General features: G+C 37.2%; 1 pseudogene; it reads left to right on the top strand.

The window, feature by feature from the left end:
• The first annotated feature begins 9,914 nt into the window (after positions 1 to 9,914).
• On the top strand, positions 9,915 to 10,724 carry LOC102819145 (annotated as a pseudogene).
• The last annotated feature ends 9,846 nt before the right edge of the window (positions 10,725 to 20,570 follow it).

The raw sequence follows: 20,570 nt of genomic DNA, 5'->3' as shown, positions 1-20,570 counted from the left end.
AACCGGCTTTGCAGTCCAGCACATTAATGCACAGCACCACACCAGGACTTCATATAGGAATAATGAATGGTTAAAATGAGAAAAGATGTGCACCTGTATGCTGAGCAAATAATCTGTTAAAATAGATTATATGAAGAACATGGTATCATGATTAGATTAACAACTTGCGATATGCAGATGATACAATTTGCTTGATGGAAGCAAAGATAATTTAAAATACTTACTGATGTAGATCAAAGACTGCAGCCTTCAATATGGATTGGAACTCAATGTAAAGAAAACAAATATCTTCATAACTGGACCAATAAATGACATAAGATAAATGGATAAAATATTTAAATTGTCAAAGACTTCATTTTGTTTGGATCCACAATCAGCACTTATGGAAGCAGCAGTCAAGAAATCAAGTGATATATTGCATTAGGCAAATCTGTTGTGCAAGTCCTCTTTAAATGTTCAAGAGCAAAGATATCAATTTCAGGACTAAAGTACACCTGACCCATGCCATGGTATTTTCAATTGCTTTATATGCATGTGAAAGTTGGACAATGAATAACGAAGACCCTAGGAGAATCGATGCATTTGAATTATGGTGTTGGAGAAGAATATTTAAAGTATCATGGACTTCCCAAAGAACAAACAAATCTGTGTTGGTAGAAGTACAACCAGAATGCTCCTTAGAAGCCAGGATGGCCAGACTTCAACTGTCATACTTCGGACATGCTATCAGGAGGGGCCAATCCCTGGAAAAGGATTTCCCATGCTTGGGAAAGTGGATTGCCAGTGAAAAAGAGGAAAATACCCCAAAGAAATGAATTTACACAGTGATAGCAACATTGGGTTTAAACATAGCAATAATTCGGAGAATGACACAGAGCCGGACAGTTCTTTGTTCTATTGTGCATAGGGTAGGGTAGCTATGAGTTGGGACCGATTTAATGTCACCTAACAACCACAACATGGGTCAAATCTAACTGGTCCTGAAAAATCCAGTCAGTTGTCTGTTTTTCTAAATAAGCATCTATTGGAGCATAGCCATACCTATTAATTTACATAGGTATTCACTCAACATTGCAAATAATTGAATAACCTTATAATCCACAAAGTCTAAAGTATTTACTATATGAATTTTTACTGAAAATTTTTCTTCCTCCTGGATAAGAACACGGGGTTTGTTTGTTTTATTAAGACAGACATGGATTAAGCATTCACTATTCCCTTTGTGGAGTATGATTTTGCCAAGTTTCCTAGCATTTCTAAGACTCAGTTTGTTAATCTGTAATAGTTTCTGTGAGATAACATTTTGATAAGGATTAAATTATTGGAATTTGTTTAAAACACTTAGTACAATGCTCATCCCATAAGAGATTAAGATAAAAAAAATATTTATTCTATAACACCAACTTCATAAGCATATTATAAGTAGGCATTTCTTGGCATGTATTTATGATGTTCTTTCATAATACTCAGCTTAATGGTTTCCCTGAGTTTGTAATTTGATGATTACTGTATTCCTACAGGGTCCTGGTGTGGCTCTGTGGGATAAGCACTAGACTCCTAACCAAAATGTCAGCCATTCAAACCCAACAGTTGCTTCTCAGAAAAATCCTTTACAGAATTATTGTCAATTGGAATCAACTTGAAGGTTCTTAACAACAACAGCAGCAGTTTATATAGGGATTTACTGTTCAGGTGTGAGCCTTGAGAATGAGTACGTGCTCCTAAGTAAATCAAAAGTGATGTCAGACTAGATCTTTGTGAGTCTTAAGTGTTAGTGACTTTTTATTAAAGTTTATTATAGAAGCAAGTTAAATAGGGCAGGAATAAAACTGACAAAAAATTTGAATCCATATGATGCAAATATTTTATAAGTAAAATAGTATAGCTGTAAGAAATCCTTTGTTTTTATGACAATTTGAGTCAGTAAAAACTTGGGTAGAAAAGAATTAATATAAACTCCTGGTGTGATGCCGTAAGATCAGCAATGGACTGCGAACCACAAGGTCAGCAGTTCAAACCCACAGCTGCTTTTTGAAAACCCTATATAGGGTTGTTATCAATCAGAATCGAGTGGAGGGCACTTAACAATAGGAAGAAATTAATACAAAAAGGAAGTAAATTCTGGAAGATCCATAAATGCTTACAGGTTTATATGCATAAGAGACCAGGATTTGGATGAGCGAGCATTGAGGCAGTGGATTTAGCTCATGTGCTGAGCTATAGAAATATCAAGAATACAGGTTTTTAGTCTACCTATGAGATTTCACCCAGCAAGGAAAATACAAACACACAAAAAACAGAGTTGGAGACCTTTCTAGAGTTTTTGGTAGAAATCAGGAAGAGAAGGAATGAAGTTTGGAAAGAACTCTTACTAAATGTTTGCAAGAATATTGAACTGATCTTATGTGAGCTTTGGAATATTACAATTTTTGCTTTGTTTATAAGAGAAACATGTCTGTTGCTTGAAAAATAAATAACTGCCCCTCTTTAAGATACTGAATCCATACTACGTAAAAGTGAGAAGGAAGGCAGCATCATGCTAGATTCTTTACTACAGACAATCATCTATTTAAATGGAGAGTTTATGCCAATAGACAGTTTCCCCATTCATTGCATTTCCCACTATATGTGGAAACAGCCTGCATTTAGTTTAATTACGTCTTCTGGTGTGGAGCTATAGGATCAGCACCAGACTGCAAACAACAAGGTCAGCAGTTCATGTCCTCTAGCTGCATCTTAGAAACTCTATACAGGGTCACTATGAGTTAGAACCAACTCAACAACATTTAACGATAACAACAAATGCTTCTAAGGAAGCCTGGTGGTGTTGTGGGATAAGTGTTGAACTGCTATCTATAAGGTTGTTCAACCCTACCAGCCAATTCATGGGAGAAAGATGAGGCTGTTTGCTCCCATTTAAAATTTAGTCTCAGAAACCGTAAGACAACAAAGATCCTCTATAGGATCACAAGGAGCTCTGTAGCATAGTGGTTACGAGTTGGGCTGCTAGCCACAAGGGCAGCAATTTGAAACTAGCAGCTGTTCCACAGGAGAAAGATGAACTTTCTGTTCCTATAAAGATTTAGAGCCTCGGAAACCCTATGCAGGGTCGCTATTAGTCAAAATCGACCCCATAGCACACCATCATCACCACTACCATATGAGATGGAATCAACTTGATAGCAGTGGGTTTACTTTTTTGGTTTTCTGTGCTCTTAGTGCATTATTGCTATTGGTAAATGCCATCCAAGTCAGTTCAGACTCAAAGCTCCCTTATACAGGGTTTTCCAGGATTGGCTGGTAGATTTGCACCACTGACCTTGTGGTATGCAATCCAATGCTTATCATACAGCACCAGACCAGTGTATACTCAATGTCTGTTGCATAAATCAATAAATATGTATATGAATTGGGATATCTATGATAATAATCAGGTTTAAAGAAATCTATTAATAGGTCTCATTAAAGAGACCAATGATCAGGAAAGAATAACTCTTTTGAGGAGAGAACTTCACAATTCACATCTAGTTCTAAATGTCATAAAAGACTAGGTTTTTTTGGGTAATAGTTAGTAGTAAGAGATATGAATTGAGGAGAAGTACTGACACATGAGGAAACTGAGCAATATAAACACACTCTCAAACTGAAAATGAATTTCCCCAGAAATAGTTCAGAGAGTTATTGAAGCCATGTGTTTGTGTAAAATGAAAATATCAAATCAATAGGTGAAATATGAAGTTTCATGGCAATTGTTGTTGTTGTTGTTAGGTGCCATTGAATTGGTACCGACTCATAGTGACCTTATGCACAGCAGAATGAAACACTGCCTGATCCTGGACCAACCTCACTACTTGAGTCCATCGATGCTGCCACTTAGCCAGTCCATCTCGCTGGGAGTCTTCCTGTTTTTCTCTGACCCTCCACCTTACCAAACATGATATCCTTCTCCAGTGACTGGTCCCTTCTGACAATACGTCTGAAGTATGAGAAATGAAGTTTGGCCATCCTGGCCCCCAAGGCGCACTCTGACTGCACTTCTTCCAACACAGATATGTTGGTTCTTTTGGCAACCTATGGAATTTTCAATATTGTCCTCCAATACCATAACTCAAAAGCATCATTTCTTCTACAGTCTTCCTTATTCACTGTCCAGCTTTCGCATGCATATGAGGTTATTGAAAATACCATGGCTTGGGTCAGTCGCACCTTAGTCCTCAAGCTGACATCTTTGCACTTCAACACTTTAAAAAGGTCTTGTGCAGCAGATTTGCCTAATGCAATTAGAACCCATGAAAACATAGTTTCCATAAAGTAATAAATGTATTCTTTTTTCTCTATGAGTAGAGACAGTATCTATATCCTTTCAGGTTCAGTTTTTATTCATTTTAGAATTAATATGATTGAGCTTCTTTGGAAGATAGTATGTGTCCACAATAAACAGGAGCATGAATATAAAAAATTAGACATTAAGACTAATGTTTTATTGGATATGCTTAATAAAAGTACAAAATGTTAGTCGTGTGGAAAAATGAAGAGGATAACAGATCTGTTTGCCATCCTTGTGGAGGAAATAACTAGCCAGATTGCATGAATTAATATAAACACTAATTATAAATCATTCAACAAAAATTCTATACGGTGCAACTCTTTTTTACTACTGTATAAAATACTAGGATAGAAAGATGAATAACATCCAATGCAAAGGGACAATATCCTGAACTAGGATGCTGAGTAAACCTTCTTGAAAACAATAGAGTTTTTGATGGCAAGTAATTAAGAAGTGGATGGTAGATTCGTGAGAGCAAAAAGCTAAATCATAGATAAACTAGAAGTTTAAAAAAGTGGAGTGGGGGCTGATTGAACAAAAAAGATGGCTAAGGCATAACACTCATAGAGTCAGAACAAGCCTGTAAGACTTATCACAAAGACTACTAGTGTTAAGTGGTCTGAATTAAATTGGGATAAACTCTGGAACAACTTATGTACTAGGCCATTACTAAAAACAATAGAACACTTAAGTACAACTGATTAATATAATACCAAGAGAGGCAGACAGCTTAACAGAGAGATGTTAGAAAGAGATAGTTAAAGAGAGTCCTGATAAAAGTAGTGTTATCACAGAGTGACTATTTCCATACAATATCAGAGGCTGTATTTATTGTTGTTGTTAAGTGTCATTGAGTCAGTTTCGACCCAAAGCAACCCTGTATAGGGATTCCTAGGAGCAACTGGTGAGCTTGAACCACAGGCCTTGTGGTTCAAACTGACTTTGCAGTCCAGCACATTAACCCATAGCACCACACCAGTATTCCACATCAGGACAGAAGCTGGATATGCTAGGGTAAATAGACATCACTGCAATAGGCTACTAAATAGTCACTGTTATGAACTTTATTGTATCTCCCCCAAAATATGTGTTGTCTTGGGAGGGCCGTGATTCTCAGTGATTTGGCAATTATGTGATGAACCCCCATGATGTGATCTGATATGATAAACTAATAAAAATAAGAAACACCTTTAATTCCCTCACTATCCTGGGGGTTTGGCTTGCAATACCTTTTACTTTTAAGAGATAAAAAGAAAGAGAAGTGAGAAGAGATGAGAGGGACCTACTACCATCAAGAGAGAAAAGCTAGGAGTGTGGTGCATCCTTTGGATCTGGGATTCCTGGGCTATGAAGCATCTAGATGCAGAGGAAGATTTATGACAAGACACATGAGGATCTCCAAGGAATGCTTAGCCTATAGATGCTAAAAGGGGACAAGGACCTTTGCCCAGAGTCCTTACAAAGAAAGCCTTCCTCTACAGCCGGTTCTCTGAATTAGGACTTCTAGCCTCCTAAACTGTGAGACAATACATTTCTGTTTCTTGAAATCCCTCGCCTGTGGGGATTTCTGTTATAAAAACATTAGATAACTAAAGCAGTCACTAAAAAATATAAGCAAGTAAACAACAATCGGCCCTGGTTTTCAGGTTAAGGGCAACAGATGGGAAAAGTAATCCAGTGTTACATTCTATTATGTAAAATTTTCAGGGGATATTTTTTCTCTTCTTTTAACTTGCCGAAAGTTGGGGACCAATTCAACAGTATGTGAGGGTAACTAATAACAGCAATTATAAAACACACAAAGAAATAGGAAAGTGTGATCTCTACATGGGTCCTGGGGAAAGCGGGGCATATGAAGTGCTTTGTGAGGATCCAGATGTGAGAATGTCAAAGTAGCCATAAACAAAACAAAAAGAAGTCATGTTTAAATTTAAAAAGGAGGTATGATGAAAATATCTCATTAAATGAGATCATCAGTAAAAAAATCGAGTTTGTAAAACAGAAAAGAACCAAAGCAAACATTGCAGTTAAAATTTTGAGTAATAAATTAAAAACTCATGTAACGGTTCAAGAGCACATTTTTTGTTATTGTTAAGTGCTATTGAGTCAATTTGGACTCATAGTGTCCCTTTATAAGACTTCCAAGGAGTGGCTGGTGGGTTTGACTGCCAGGCTTGTAGTTCAAACCAATCTTGTCCAGTGCTTAACCTACAGCGCCACACCAGGATTCCTAAGAGTACATGTTGTTGTTGCTGTTAAGTGTCATTGAGTCAGTTCCAACTGACAGAGACCCTGTATGAGGTTTCCAAGGAGCAGTGGATGAGCTTGAACTCCCGACCTTGTGGTTCAAATTGACATTGCAATCCAGGCCATTGACCCACTCTTCCAAGAGCACATAGGAGCTGACAAAAGAAAGAATCATTAAACTTGGAGATAGATTTATAAACGTTGAGCTTTATGAAGAGCATAGAGAAAAATGAATGAATAAAATACAACATAACCTCAGAGAAACTCAAGATTTGAATAAGAATTATTTATATCAACATACTCATAATGGAAATACTAGATATAAAGAAGAGAGAAAGAAGCAGGAAATATATTGAAGATATAATAGATTGAAGTTTTCCAAAGACTTTGATCTATATACAAAGAAACTCAGTAAAATCCAAGTAGGATAAATACAAAGACATTATTATATAGGTACATCATTGTGAAAAATTTGAAAGATGAAGAAAAATAGAAAATCTTAAAAGTAATAGGAACAAAAAATTCCTCACATATAAGCAAAGGCCAGAAAGATTAACAGTGGATATATAATAAGAAATAATAGAAATCATCTATTAGTGATCATCAAAATAGTAATTGGATGAGATATTCAAAATGTTGAATGTAAAGAAAAGGCAGTGGTACCATACATCTTATATTGAGCACAATTATCTTTCAAAAATGAAGACAAAATTAAATCTTCCTAAATAAAAATTCAAGAATTGATTTAAAGTGTATAATGTGTTTTTTACAGCCTCAGAAACCCTGTATAAGTTGCTATGAGTCAGAACCGACTCCACGGCACATAACAACATCAACAACAAAATGTTTATCACAATATTGGTAATACAGAAAATAACTAGATGTGTACATTGAAAAGGAGGGCTACAAAAAACTGAGAATCATGTTTATCAAGTATTTAAAGGCACAGTGATTTTTTTTTTTAATTATAAATTGAATGAAGGTTTACAGAGCAGATCATCCGTTTTACATTGAACAAATCTTATACTTTGCTTCATTACATGTTTGCATTCCCCCTCCCCATGTACCAACAGTTAATAGCATTTACCTTTATTCACCAAATTATTACATTCCTCCCTGTATCTCCTACCTTCATGCTTCCTCTGCTAACCTTCCTCTTGTATATTGTCTGTCCTGTCACCTATATCAACATGTGTCTGCCCTCATATTTTCACCCACCTGCCTGTAACCATCATAGACTGTTTCTTTTTTCTTGTTCGTTTGAACAATTATATAATTCACAATTTCAAAGAAACAGTGGCACATACCCTTCCCATGTCCCATCCAAAACCCTTCACTGGGATTAAGCGTGAAGTTTTGAATATGCTGCTGTGACTCACTTGGTTATTGATGCTTCTCCCAGGTCATAGTCTACCTGGGGCCATAGCTCACCTTGGGCTGTAGCTCATCTGAGTCCATTGTAGCTCACCCAGGGCCATTGCTAACTATGTCAATCCATCTTCTTGAGTATCTTTATCTTTTCCACTGACTCTCCACTTTACCAAATATGATTTTACCAAACATGATGTCCTTCTCCAGGGATTCGTCCTTTCTGACAACATGACCAAAATACAAGAAATAAAGTCTTGCCATCTTCCCTTCTAAGGAGCATCCTGACTGTACTTCTTCCAAGACAGATTTGCCTATTCTTCTGGCAGTCCATGGTACTTTCAATATTCTTCATACACTCCATAATTCAAATGATCTATTATTCTACAATCTTCCTTGTTTGTTGTCCAGCCAGAAAGACGTTTGCTTGGGCTTTATTGATTATGCAAAGGCAGTTGACTGTGTTGACCATAGCAAACATAGCTGATGATCTTGAGTCTTTTCCATTGTTTTTTTTTTTTCCACAGATAAGAGTCAATTTGATTCATGTGTTTTCCATGGATAATATTGGGAGGAATGGGTATTCCAGAACACTTAATTGTGCTTGTGAGCAACCTGTACAAAAACCAAGAGGCAGTCATTTGAATAGAACAAAGGGATACTGAATGGTTTAAAATCAGGAAGGTGTATACTAGGGTTGTATCTTTGCACTATATGTATTCAATCTGCATGCTGAATAAATAATCTGAGAATCTGGATTATGGGAAGAAGAACATAACATCAATTGCAGGAAGACTCATTAACAGCCTGCTATATTCAGATGACACAACCTTTCTTGCCTAAAGTGATGAGGACTTGAAATATTTATTAATAAAGATCAAAGAATACAGACTTCAGTATGGATTGCACCTCAATATAAAGAAGACAAAATGGACAAATAAATAACATCATGATAAATAGAAAAAAGCTTGAAGTTGTCAAAGTTGTCATTTTGCTTGGATCTACAATCAATGCTCATGGATGCAATGGTCAAAAAAATCCAATGATGTATTGCATTAGGCAAATCTTCTGCAAAAAATCTGCTGCAAAAGTGTTAAGGAACAAAGATGTCACTTTGAGGACTAAGGTGGTATTTTCAGTCAACTCATATGCATGTGAGAGTTGGACAATGAATGAAAAAGATTGTGGAAGAATTGATGTATTTGAATTATGGTGTTATCAAAGAATATTGAAAGTACCACAGATTTTCAGAAGGACAAACAAATCTGTCGTAGAAGAAATACAGCCAGACTGCTCCTTAGAATCTAGGATGGCAAGATTTAGTCTCTTGTACTTCGGTCTTGTGGCCAGGAGGGACCAGTCCTTGAAGAAGGATGTCATATTTGGTAAAGTAGAGGGGCAGCAATAAGGAGGAAGACCACCAGTGAGATGGATCGACACAGTGGCAGTACCAATGGGCTTAAATATAACAGAAATGGTTAGGATGATACAGGACTTGGCAGTGTTTCATTCTGTTGCACATAGGGTCACTAAGAGTCTAAACAGCCTTTGTAGTAACTGACAACAACAAAGAAAAAAAAAAAAACTCAAGAGCAAGTTTCAGGGTCTCTTCTGACACCCATTTTGATTTGTTCTTTCTTTCCTGTTTTTTAATGATCATTTCCTTTATGGATGTATAATGTTCTCGATGTCATCCAGAAACTCCTCTTGCCAGGTCCATAGTTTCTAATGCATCAAATTTGCTCTTGAGAAGGTCTCTAAATTCAAGAGGAATATACTGAAGGTCCCACTTGCATTTTCTTATGCTTCAACATAAACTTGCATATCAACAATTGATAGTATGTTCTACACTCAGCTCCTGACCTTCTTTAGTTGATGATATTAAGCTTCCCCATTGCTTTATTCCATAGATAGAGTCAATTTGATTCCTGTGTTTTCTGTCTGATGAGGTCCACATATATAATTGATGTTTATGTTGTTGATAAAATGTATTGGCAGTGCTTGCTTTGGCAGCACACATACTAACTACAAAAGTATAAAGATTTACAAAATGATTAAAGAACCTGAAGGAGCAAAGATTCTTAAATTTTTTAGTCCCCTTTTTTATGGCAACATTGATAGCTTTAAAAAATCTATCAAATCCACAGTAGGATTTGATACTGTCCCAGTATGAATAAGAGGCTCAAAGCATTGAGGAAAATACAAAAACTCATCATAAAAGGACAATTAAGAGCAATAAAGAATGGCATCATTAGTGATGCTGGCACACTGAACGATGCTTTTGAGCCTGATGAAGACATTCAAGATCTGGAAGAACTTGCTATCGCAACCAAGGAAATGCAGATTCAAATGGATTAGAATTCTTATCTTCCAATCAAACTGAATGTTCCAAAAGTTTCAATTCATAGACTTGTTTTCGATTGTGGGGCTGTGTCTTTCATGGATATTGTTAGTGTGAGATCATTGAGAATGATTGTTAAAGAATTCCAAAGAATTGATGTAACTGTGTGCTTCTCATCACTTCAAGACCATGCGATACAAAAACTGGAGTAATGTAGGTTTTCTGATGATAACATTGGAAAGGACATTTTCTTTTTGACTGCCTATGATGCTGTACTCTATCTACTGATCCAGGTTAAGTCGTTAGAAGTTCAGGATTCCATTTTGGAAATGATCTCCCTTATTCAAGACTGTAAAGATCCATTTTGAATTAATGGAAGCAGAGATGATTGAAGAAGAACTTGATGTCCAGGATGAGGCGATGTATAAACTTGCTTCCTGAGAGAGAGGGCTCAAGTAGTCTTCGAAGCAATGGTTCCTCACATATGTCATCCTATGTAAACATTTTCTGCATTGGCTATTTCTCTGGACTTGAAATACTCATTATTTTTCCGTTAGATATTGATAATCTTTGTGTGTGTGTTTGTGTTTTATTCCTTTCTTAGTCTTAGAAAGAATAGCACTAAAATAATTTCTAGGCTTTATTTATAAAATAAAATGTGCAGAATTATTGAGTAGGAATATCAGGAGATGTAGCAGTGTCCAGGATCTGCCAGTGACTCCCTCTGACAGATCTGTGGGTATCTATATAGTTCAGCTGAATTTGCCCCAGGAGTAAAGGCTAACGCAAAAGATTGGGGTCCGATGAGTCAGGGAAGATCAATCATGAGGATTACTATTTTATTCTGGTTGACCTTGATGCTGATGAGCTGCAGTGATCCCAGTGTAAGGTCACATTAAATAAATATTGAAATACAACCATAAAGATGCTAATCAATACCTATGGTCATCGAGTCAATTCTGACTCATGGCAACCTTCTGCGTCTGTAAATATTTATGGGAGCAGAAAGCCTCCTCTTTCTCCTGAAGAGTGGCTAGTGAGTTTAAACTGCAGACCTTGTGGCTAATAGTGCAGTGCTTCTCCTACAATGCCACCAGGACACAAAACAATAAAGTTTTCAAAATCATTTTTGGCAAATTAAAACTTTTTAAAATATAGAAGTTTGACTAGTTCAGATATATAAGAATTCAGATATAAGAATTCAGATTCAATGATTCACTTAAAAAGTACAGACCTGGACTGATATATTTTATAAACATTGATTCAGAGAAATGAAGCCATAAGAAGACTATCTTGGCTCAAATATTTTGATATTCTAATAATCTAGTACTTCTAAGAAATCTGTACCTAGACCAAGAAGCAGTTGTTCAAACAGAACATGGGAACACTGAATGTTTTAAAATTGGGAAAGGTGTGAGACAGGGTTGTATTCTTTCACCATACTTATTCAACCTGTATGCTGAGCAAATAATACAAGAAGCTGGGTTCTATGAAGAAAAACGTGGCATCAAGATTGGAGGAAGACTCATTAACAACCTGTGATATGCAGATGATACAACTTTGATCGTTGAAAGTGAAGAGGACTTGAAACATTTACTTATGAAGATTAAAGAGCACAGCCTTCAATATGGATTACATCTCAATGTCAAGAAAACAAAAATCCTCACCACTGGACCAATAAACAACATTCTTATCAATGGAGAAAAGATTGAAGTTGTCAAGGACTTCATTCTTCTTGGATCAACTATCAACACTCGCGGAAGTAGCAGTCAAGAGATCAGACGATGTATTGCACTGGGCAAATCTACTGCACAGGAACTTTTTAAAGTATTGAAGAGCAGAGATGTCAGCTTGAGGACTAGGGTGCGCCTGACCCAGGCCATTGTGTTTTCAATAGCCTCATATGGATGCGAAAGCTGGACAGTGAATAAGGAGGATCGTAGAAGAATTGATGCCTTTGAGTTGTGGTGTTGGAGGAGAATACTGAAAGTGCCATGGACTGCCAAAAGAACCAATAGATCTGTCTTGGAAGAAGTGCAGCCAGAGTGCTCCTTGGAGGCCAGGATGGCTAAGCTTCGTCTCTCCTACTTTGGACATATTGTCTGGAGGAAACAATCATTGGAGAAGGATGTCATGCTGGGTAGGGTGGAGGGTCAGAGAAAAAGAGGAAGACCCCAACGAGATGGATCAGCCAGGTGGCATCATTAATAGACTCAAGTGTGGCAGCGGTAGTGAGGTTGGCCCAGGATCGGACATTGTTTTGTTCTGCTGTGCATGGGGTCGCTATGAGTCGGTTCCAACTCGATGGCACCTGACAACAACATCAACAATAATCAAGGATTAAAATAAAGTTATATAACAAAAACAGATTAAAAATACGATTTTAACTTATTTTAGTCTATAGAAATGATCATTGCATAAAGGTATATGTAGGTACAGAAACCACCAAACCCACTTCATTGAGTCAATTTTTACTCATAGCGACTCTATAGGACAGAATGGGACAGTCCCATAGGGTACAGTCCCATAGTGTTTCCAAGGCTGTAAATCCTGATGAAAGCAGGCTATCACATCTGTGCTTTAACCACTGTGCTGGAAGGGCTCCATATATGCAGGAATGTTGTTGTTGTTAAGTGCTATAGTGTGGGTTCTGACTCATAGGGACTCTGCATAGGATTTCTGAGGAACAGCTGGTGAGTTTGAACCTCCAACCTTGTGGTAAGCAGTTCAGTGTGTGTACTATAGCACCATACCAGGACTCCGTAGGTATAGTTTATTGAAAATCTATCACTAAAAGTATGTTACTTGAATAAAAAACAATTTGATATAAATGTATATAAGACTATAGTAGGTAAAATGAGGTTATATTTTTCTCTAACATTTTAATAATATGTAAAATAAATAATCTTTAACAGAATTCTCTCCATCTTTCAAAAAATTATCTAAAATTGGAATAGTTTCAATAATCTATGTTTAAAATGACTTTTTAAAATAAAACAGTCTTAATGAATACTATTCAATGAAAAGTGGGCTTGGAATATCCATATTGAAAATATGTAGATTTTAGAAATATATATTTTTCAAATCAGAAAAAAAGGTATTTGCAATGAATAAGTCATTGGTCTTACAAAATTCTATTTTGTGATCTCCAGCATCATTTCTATCACCAAGGACATACTTTCCAAACATCTGTCCTTCCTCTTTGTTTACAACTTTTGCACTCAATCACTAGTAATTACAAATACACATTGATTACATGTTCTATAAATTTTAGGCTGAAGAAGTTGAGAGTTATTTAACTTCATCATAATTGCCTTTAGTGATTATTGTGTAAATTTGAATAATAGTGTTATTAACTGGTCTTCCTTATAGGCATATGCATAATTTCCTATCATCGAAAGAATTGTACTTCAAGATAGATCTTGAAATGCTCTTTTTGATGATGAATATGACACAAGTCCTTTTCAGTTTGTCATTCTCAGCATAGTAAATCTATAATTGATTGATTAAAAACAGCCAATTTCAGCTCACAGTATAACAAACCAACAGACAAGAGGTAATTTTTGTAGATTGATCCTGTACAGTGCCACCTTACAGAATATATATAAGACAATATTATTTTCTCATTAAGGTAATTTTCTTAAAAAGCCACCATGATGATTTCGTGGTGCAACTCTTCTACGCCAGTATTCTCGGTGGTTTATCAGTTAAGATGTAATAATCCCTATGAAGAGAGCAATATAATGTAATTACTTTTGGGAGAGATTTGCTATGAACAGCCAATCAATTGAAAGGAAGTTTCTTTTGGGGTGTAGCCTGAAACACCTTTTTTCTTACAAGAGCTATAAGGAGAGAGAAGTGAGCAGAGGAGGGACCTACTACTGCTAAGAAAGAAGAGTTAAGAGTGGAGTGTGTGCTTTGGGCATGATTTCCTTGCACTGTGAAGTGCCTAGATCCATGGAAAAGTTATGTCAAGACACATAGGGACATAGAAAATCCTAAAGACTCAGTAAGAAAATTATTGGAACCCACTGAAAGATTCAGGAAGGTGGCAAGGTGCAGGATCAATCTACAAAAATCAGTTTAATTCTTACACTAATAAAAACAGCTCTGAAAAGGAACTTAGGGAAACAACATCATTTACAAAAGACCTATACAAAGAAATCTACAGACCATGAGAAGATCTATGCACACCAATGTTCATTGCACCACTGTTCACAATGTCATAAAGATAGAGACAGCCTAAATGCCCATCAGTGGAAAAGTGGACAGCAAACTTTGGTATATACACACAATGGAATACTATGCAATGTTGAAGATTAATGAATTTTGAGACACCTCATAAAAGGATGAACCTGGAAGACATTATGTTGAATGAAATAAATCCATCATAAAAATGTACCCAAATTAGACTAAGATAGGTATATTCCTTTGAGAACATATCTGTAGCCACTGATTACAGAGACATGTTTTGTTTGGAATAAACCCATGTTCAAAAAACCCAGTAACGATACTTTTTTTTTTTTAACTAATCCTTGGATAAATGTAATATATTGTTGTTGTTAAGCACTGTTGAGTCAAACCTGACACATACTGACTCTGTATAGGGCTTCCAAGGAGCAGCTGGTGAACTTGAACCACCTACCTTGCAGTTCAAATGGCTTTGCAGTCTGGTGCATTAACCCACAGCACCACTCTAGGGCTCCTAAATAATATATTAGACAATGACAAAAATAAGAAGGGAGGAGGGACAAAATTATATTTGAGTAAAAAAATGACACCAGGTGTTAACTAAAATCCACAAGGACAAATGAGGAGTGATAAATAAGTAGGTTACTATAAGCAACTTTATAAATATAAGTATAAACTTTCCCTTATATTCTACTTTGTTGAAATGGCTTAAGTTTATATAAAATAGTAACCATATATTATTATGGGTTAAGTATATACATATATATATAAATATATATATATATGTAGATGTGTATAAAAAGAACAAAAAAGGCAAAGGTGTGATAGAGTACTACAGAAGTAATTTTTCTATATCTCATTGGTCTGAGATACTATATCCCTAAAATAGATTTGATAGGATGTGGTCAAGATGATGGTTTAGGCTCTATTACTGTCTAGCTCCTCTACAATAAAGGCCTAGGAAACCAAGTGAAATCATTATGGATGACAATCCTAGAGCTCAGAGTTTCAAAGTAAATACAAAAGAAGTAGATCCAATACTAATTAGAGGAAAGGACTTAATGAAAACAGCAAACAAAAATGCACATGGAGTAATGAATTGGCTATGGGTCCAACAGAGCACAGTCATTTTGAATTACTGCAAGCCCTGTTCCCATGAAGGCAAGGATCAGATAACCAGCTCCACTCACCCAGGACTTCAGCAGCACCCACATTGGTGAGCAGCAAGAAGTATAAGCTCTTTATCCTGTAGCCACACAGCATTTCAGTAACCAGAGGTACAGGCTTTCCTCACCGCCACCTGCCCATTGTCTGTGCTGTGCCGTCTTTCCTTCTTTTTCTTTCTTTCTTTTTTTTTTTTCTTCCTAGTTCTTCTTGCTTCATCACATTGTTATTTTTTTTTTCTTCTCCTTTAAAAAAAATTTTTTTAATGGGGTGTCTCACCCTTCTGACTGCTAGATCATCTACACCCACCTCTGCATGTCCACAGACTGGTGCAAGTTTCCATGGAACAATCATCGTATTGCTGCCTCAGCTGTGTTCAGAGACAAGCACTTACACAAGTTCTTTCTGTTTTTTTAATTTTTGCCTCATCCCTGTCTTTTTTTCCATTTAGTCTTTACTTACTCTTCCCTCCCACTTTTATTGAATTTTAATCCTCATTAGTAGGGATCCTGTCTTTTCACCTACCCACTCTATTTGCTTCCACAGCCAGCAGCACCCACCTTCCCTCCAGAACGGTGTGGGTGTCAGAAGAGTAAATGCTGTGTTTACACTGCAGGCACATTTGACAGCTAGTAGCGTAGTGGTTATGAATCGGGCTGCGAACCTTAAGGTCAGCGGTTCGAAACTACCAGCCGCTCCGCGGGAGAAAGATAAGGCTTTCTACTCCCGTAAGGATTTACACCCTCGGAAACCCTGTACAGGGTCGCTATGGGTCGGAACCGACTCGACGGCACTTAACAACAACAACAACAACCTGCATCAGTACTATGCTACTAGTTTTTTTCTTTCCTTTTTCATAGCTCTTCCCTGCTATAAGACCCCTATCTTGATTTTTTTTTTCTTTTCTTTTTTCCCTTCCACTTCCCTTCCCCCTTTTTCTTTGGATCCCTTTGAGTAGGCGCCTCACCCCTTAACATCTCCCCTATCAGCAGCACCTGCCCCTATCCCTCTGTGGCTTGTGACCCTGCAAAATGAGGAATGTGTTTCCACTGGAGCCCTGTTTAGTAGCTACAATTTAGGCCTGTACTGTACAGCTTTTTTGTTTATTTTGTTAATTCTTAGTTCTTCCCTCATGTTTTAAATTATGCTTTTATTTTCTTCCTGTTCTCCTTTTTACTTTTTATTTACTTATTTGATCTTGTGGATTGAGTATATCGTCCCTTCTCTACGTCCTCTGCAGTTGGTGGTGGTGGTGTGCTGAGGGGTGGACTCATAGCGAGCCTACATGGGGTTTCCGAGGCTGTAAATCTTCACAGGAGCAGAAAGCCTAATTTTTCTCCCAGAATAGCTGATAGTTTCAAACTGCTGACCTTGAGGTTAAAAGCCCCACAGGTGGCAGAGCATGATTCTTCCAATAATTCTTTGTCAATTTTCTTGGCAATTGATTTGGTTCTTTCTGTGATGGAATTCCAATTACACTTGAGTTATTACTCTTGACGTGCCCCACATTAAGATCAGTGTTTAAGAGATTAGTGTTAAATTTTGTTAATTTTGTCTCCCTTTAAATCTATTCCTTTGCTTTTTTTTTTATGTTTTCTAATTTTTTTAGCAATTTGTTCTCATATTATTTTCCTGAGTTCTCATAGATTTTGTCTGTGTTTTACCTGACTTTGTCTGATTTCCTTGTTATTGACTTGTTTTTCTGGATCTCTACCTTAATCTGCTGAAGGATCTTGTGTGTAATTCATCTGAATTCCTTGTTAGGTAGTTCTAATAGTGTTTAATTCGCCAGAAGATTTCCTGGCCCTGTATTTTGTCACTTGTTGAAGCTATCTTGTCTTATTGACTTTATGTGTGCTATGAAGTTGTATGTTAGTTTGTTTCATCCTATTTATCTCTTTTGCTTTATTATATCCATACTATGGAGTGAGTATATGTTTTAGTTCTCTAAGTGCTGCTATAACAGAAACACCACAGTGTATGTCTTTAACAAACAGAAAATTATTCTCTCACAGTTTAGGAAGCTAGAAGTCCAAATTCAGAATGCCAGCTCTTGGCTTTCTTTTTGTAGTTCTGGAGAAAGGACCTTGTCTCCCTTCAGCATCTGCAGACCTGGTATTCCTTGGAGATCCCCATAGATCTTGGCATCAATGTGCCTGGATCAAGGAACTTCAATGTGCAAGAACCCTAGGTTCAAAGGACACAGTCTCCTCCTGTTTATTTTATGGTGGTAGTTGGGCCCTCTTTCCCTAACTCTCTCTCCTTTTATCTCTTGTAAGCTAAAAGGTGTTACATGCCATAACCTTGGCCTTGGAAATCTCCTATAAATCTGACCAGGGTGGTGGCAGGATTCAATGTAGTGTTTGTCACATTAAACCACATCATGGGGGATAGCTCTACCTCAGCTACCAAACCACTGAGAATCGTGGCCCATCAAGTTGACACAAAGCCTTAAGTATCACAACATGATATCCTGGTTGCTAATTTCTCTACCTTGAGTAGCTCACCACTTGCCACCAGGTGAAGTCGAAAGTGTTTGGATTTTGCATGCAAGTCTATAATTATTGGTTGTGTAGAGCAGCTGAAAGTGTTGACTGCTGTAGAGGGTGGTGGCACTTGCTAGTTGGTGCTGTGGCAGGTGTGGTGGGTATAGCTGGGTAGGGTTGTTGTTAAGTGCCGTTGAGTAGGTTCCGACCCATAGCGACCCTGTACAAGGTTTCCGAGGGTGTAAATCTTTACGGGAGTAGAAAGCCTCATCTTTCTCCCGTGGAGCAGCTGGTAGTTTCGAACTGCTGACCTTCAGGTTCACAGCCCGATTCATAACCACTACGCTACCAGAGTTCCTTAGTTGGGGAAAAAAGGAAGAAGAAGAAAGAAAAGAAAACAAATAAAGGAGGAAAAGGGATGAACTAAGAAGAAAGAAAAAGTAAAAACAGCACAGTACTTATACAAGCACTAGTTGCCTATCATGGTTGTAGTGGGACTATAAGCTAAATCTACAGAAGTGCACATCACCAACCATAGAGAGTAAATGGTGTACTTACAGAATTTAGAGATAGAGTGAAAGTCAAACAATAACAAAATAGAATGAATCTGAGAAAATAATAATATATTAATGTAACCTCAAAGAGAATTAATAAATAATTAAATAAAAAAGGAGAATAGCTTAAAGACTCAGTCAACATTAAAACACTAGCAATAAAGGAAATAATAAGAACAACAGTAAACAAAATGAACTCAGCATTAAAAAAAATAAATAAAAATGCATGGGACAAAGAAACCATTAGCACCACAAATGAAACCGGCAGCAACAAATTCATGTTGTGTTGTTGTTAGGTGCCATTGAGTAGGTACCGACTCATAGCAACTTACGTTCAGCAGAACAAAACACTGCCCGATCCTGGATCAACCTCATTATTGTTGCCACGCTTGAGTACATCAATGCTGCTGCTTAACCAATCCAACTCGTTGGGGGGGTCTTCCTCTTTTTCTCTGACCCTCCACCTTACCAAACATGATCTCTTTCTCCAGTGGCTGTTCTTTCCTGACAATATGTCTGAAGTACGAGAGATGAAGTTTGGCCATCCTGGCCTCCAAGAATCACTCTGGCTGCCCTTCTTTCAACACAGATCTGTTGGTTCTATGGGCAGCCCATGGCACTTTCAATATTCTCCTCCAACACCGTAACTCAAAGACATCAATTCTTTTATGGCCTTCCTTATTCACAGTCCAACTTTCAGAAGCATATGAGGTTATTGAAAATACCATGGCTTGGGTCAGGCGCACCTTAGTCTTCAAGCTGACATCTTTCTTCTTCAATACTTTTAAAAGGTCTTGTGAAGCAGAGTTGCCTAATGCAATACGTTACTTGATTTCTTGACTGTTGCTTCCATGAGTGTTGATAGTTGATCCAAGAAGAATGAAGTCCTTCACAACTTTAATTTTTTCTCTGTTGATACGAATGTTGTTTATTGGTCCAATGGTGAAGATTTTTGTTTTCTTTACATTGAGATGTAATCCATACCAAAGGCTGTGCTCTGTGATCTTCATCAGTAAATGTTTTAAGTCTTCTTCACTTTCAGCAAGCAAGGTTGTATCATCTGCATATCACAGGTAGTTAATGAGTCTTCCTCCAATCCTGATGCCACATTTTTCTTCATAGAACCCAGCTCCTCAGATTATTTGTTCAGCATACAGGATGAATAAGTATGGTGAAAGGATACAAGCCAGTCACATACCTTTCTTAATTTTAAACCATTCACTCTTCCCAAGGTCTGTTCGAACAACTTCTTCTTGATCCATGTACAGATTCCTCATGAGAACAATTAAGTGTTGTGGAATACTCATACTTCACAATGTTGTCTATAACTTGTCATGATCCACACAGTTGAAAGTCTTTGTGTAGCCAATAAAGCATAGGTAAACATCTTTCTGATATTCTCTGCTTTCAGCCAAGATCCATTGGACATCAGCAATGATATCCTTCATTCCACATCTTCCTCTTCTGAATTCGGTTTGAACCTCTGGAAGTTCTCTGTCAATGTTTGCTTGCAGCCATTTCTGTATTACCTTTAGTAAAACTTTAGTCACATGGGATATCAAAAATATTATCCTATGATTTCCGCATTCTGTTGGGTCACCTGTCTTTGGAATGGGCACAAATACATATCTCTTCCAATCAGTTGGCCAGATAGTTGTCTTCCAAATTTCTTGGCAGAGATGAGTGAGTGCCTCCTGTGCCACCTCACTTTCTGGAAAGATTTTAACTTTGATTCCATCAATTCCTAGTACCTGTTCTTTGCTGATTCCTTCAATGCACCTTGGACTTCTTCTTTCAGTATCATTGGCTCTTGAACATATGATACCTCTTGAAATGGTTGAACATCAACCACTTCCTTTTGGTACAGTGACTGTGTATTCCTTCCATCTTCT

This window comes from Chrysochloris asiatica, unplaced genomic scaffold (genome assembly GCF_000296735.1).
Source record: "Chrysochloris asiatica unplaced genomic scaffold, ChrAsi1.0 scaffold00086, whole genome shotgun sequence".
Classification (NCBI taxonomy): Eukaryota; Metazoa; Chordata; class Mammalia; order Afrosoricida; family Chrysochloridae; genus Chrysochloris; species Chrysochloris asiatica.
The sequence above is the reverse complement of the archived record's forward strand: the minus strand, read 5'-3'. Positions and strand labels throughout refer to the sequence as shown.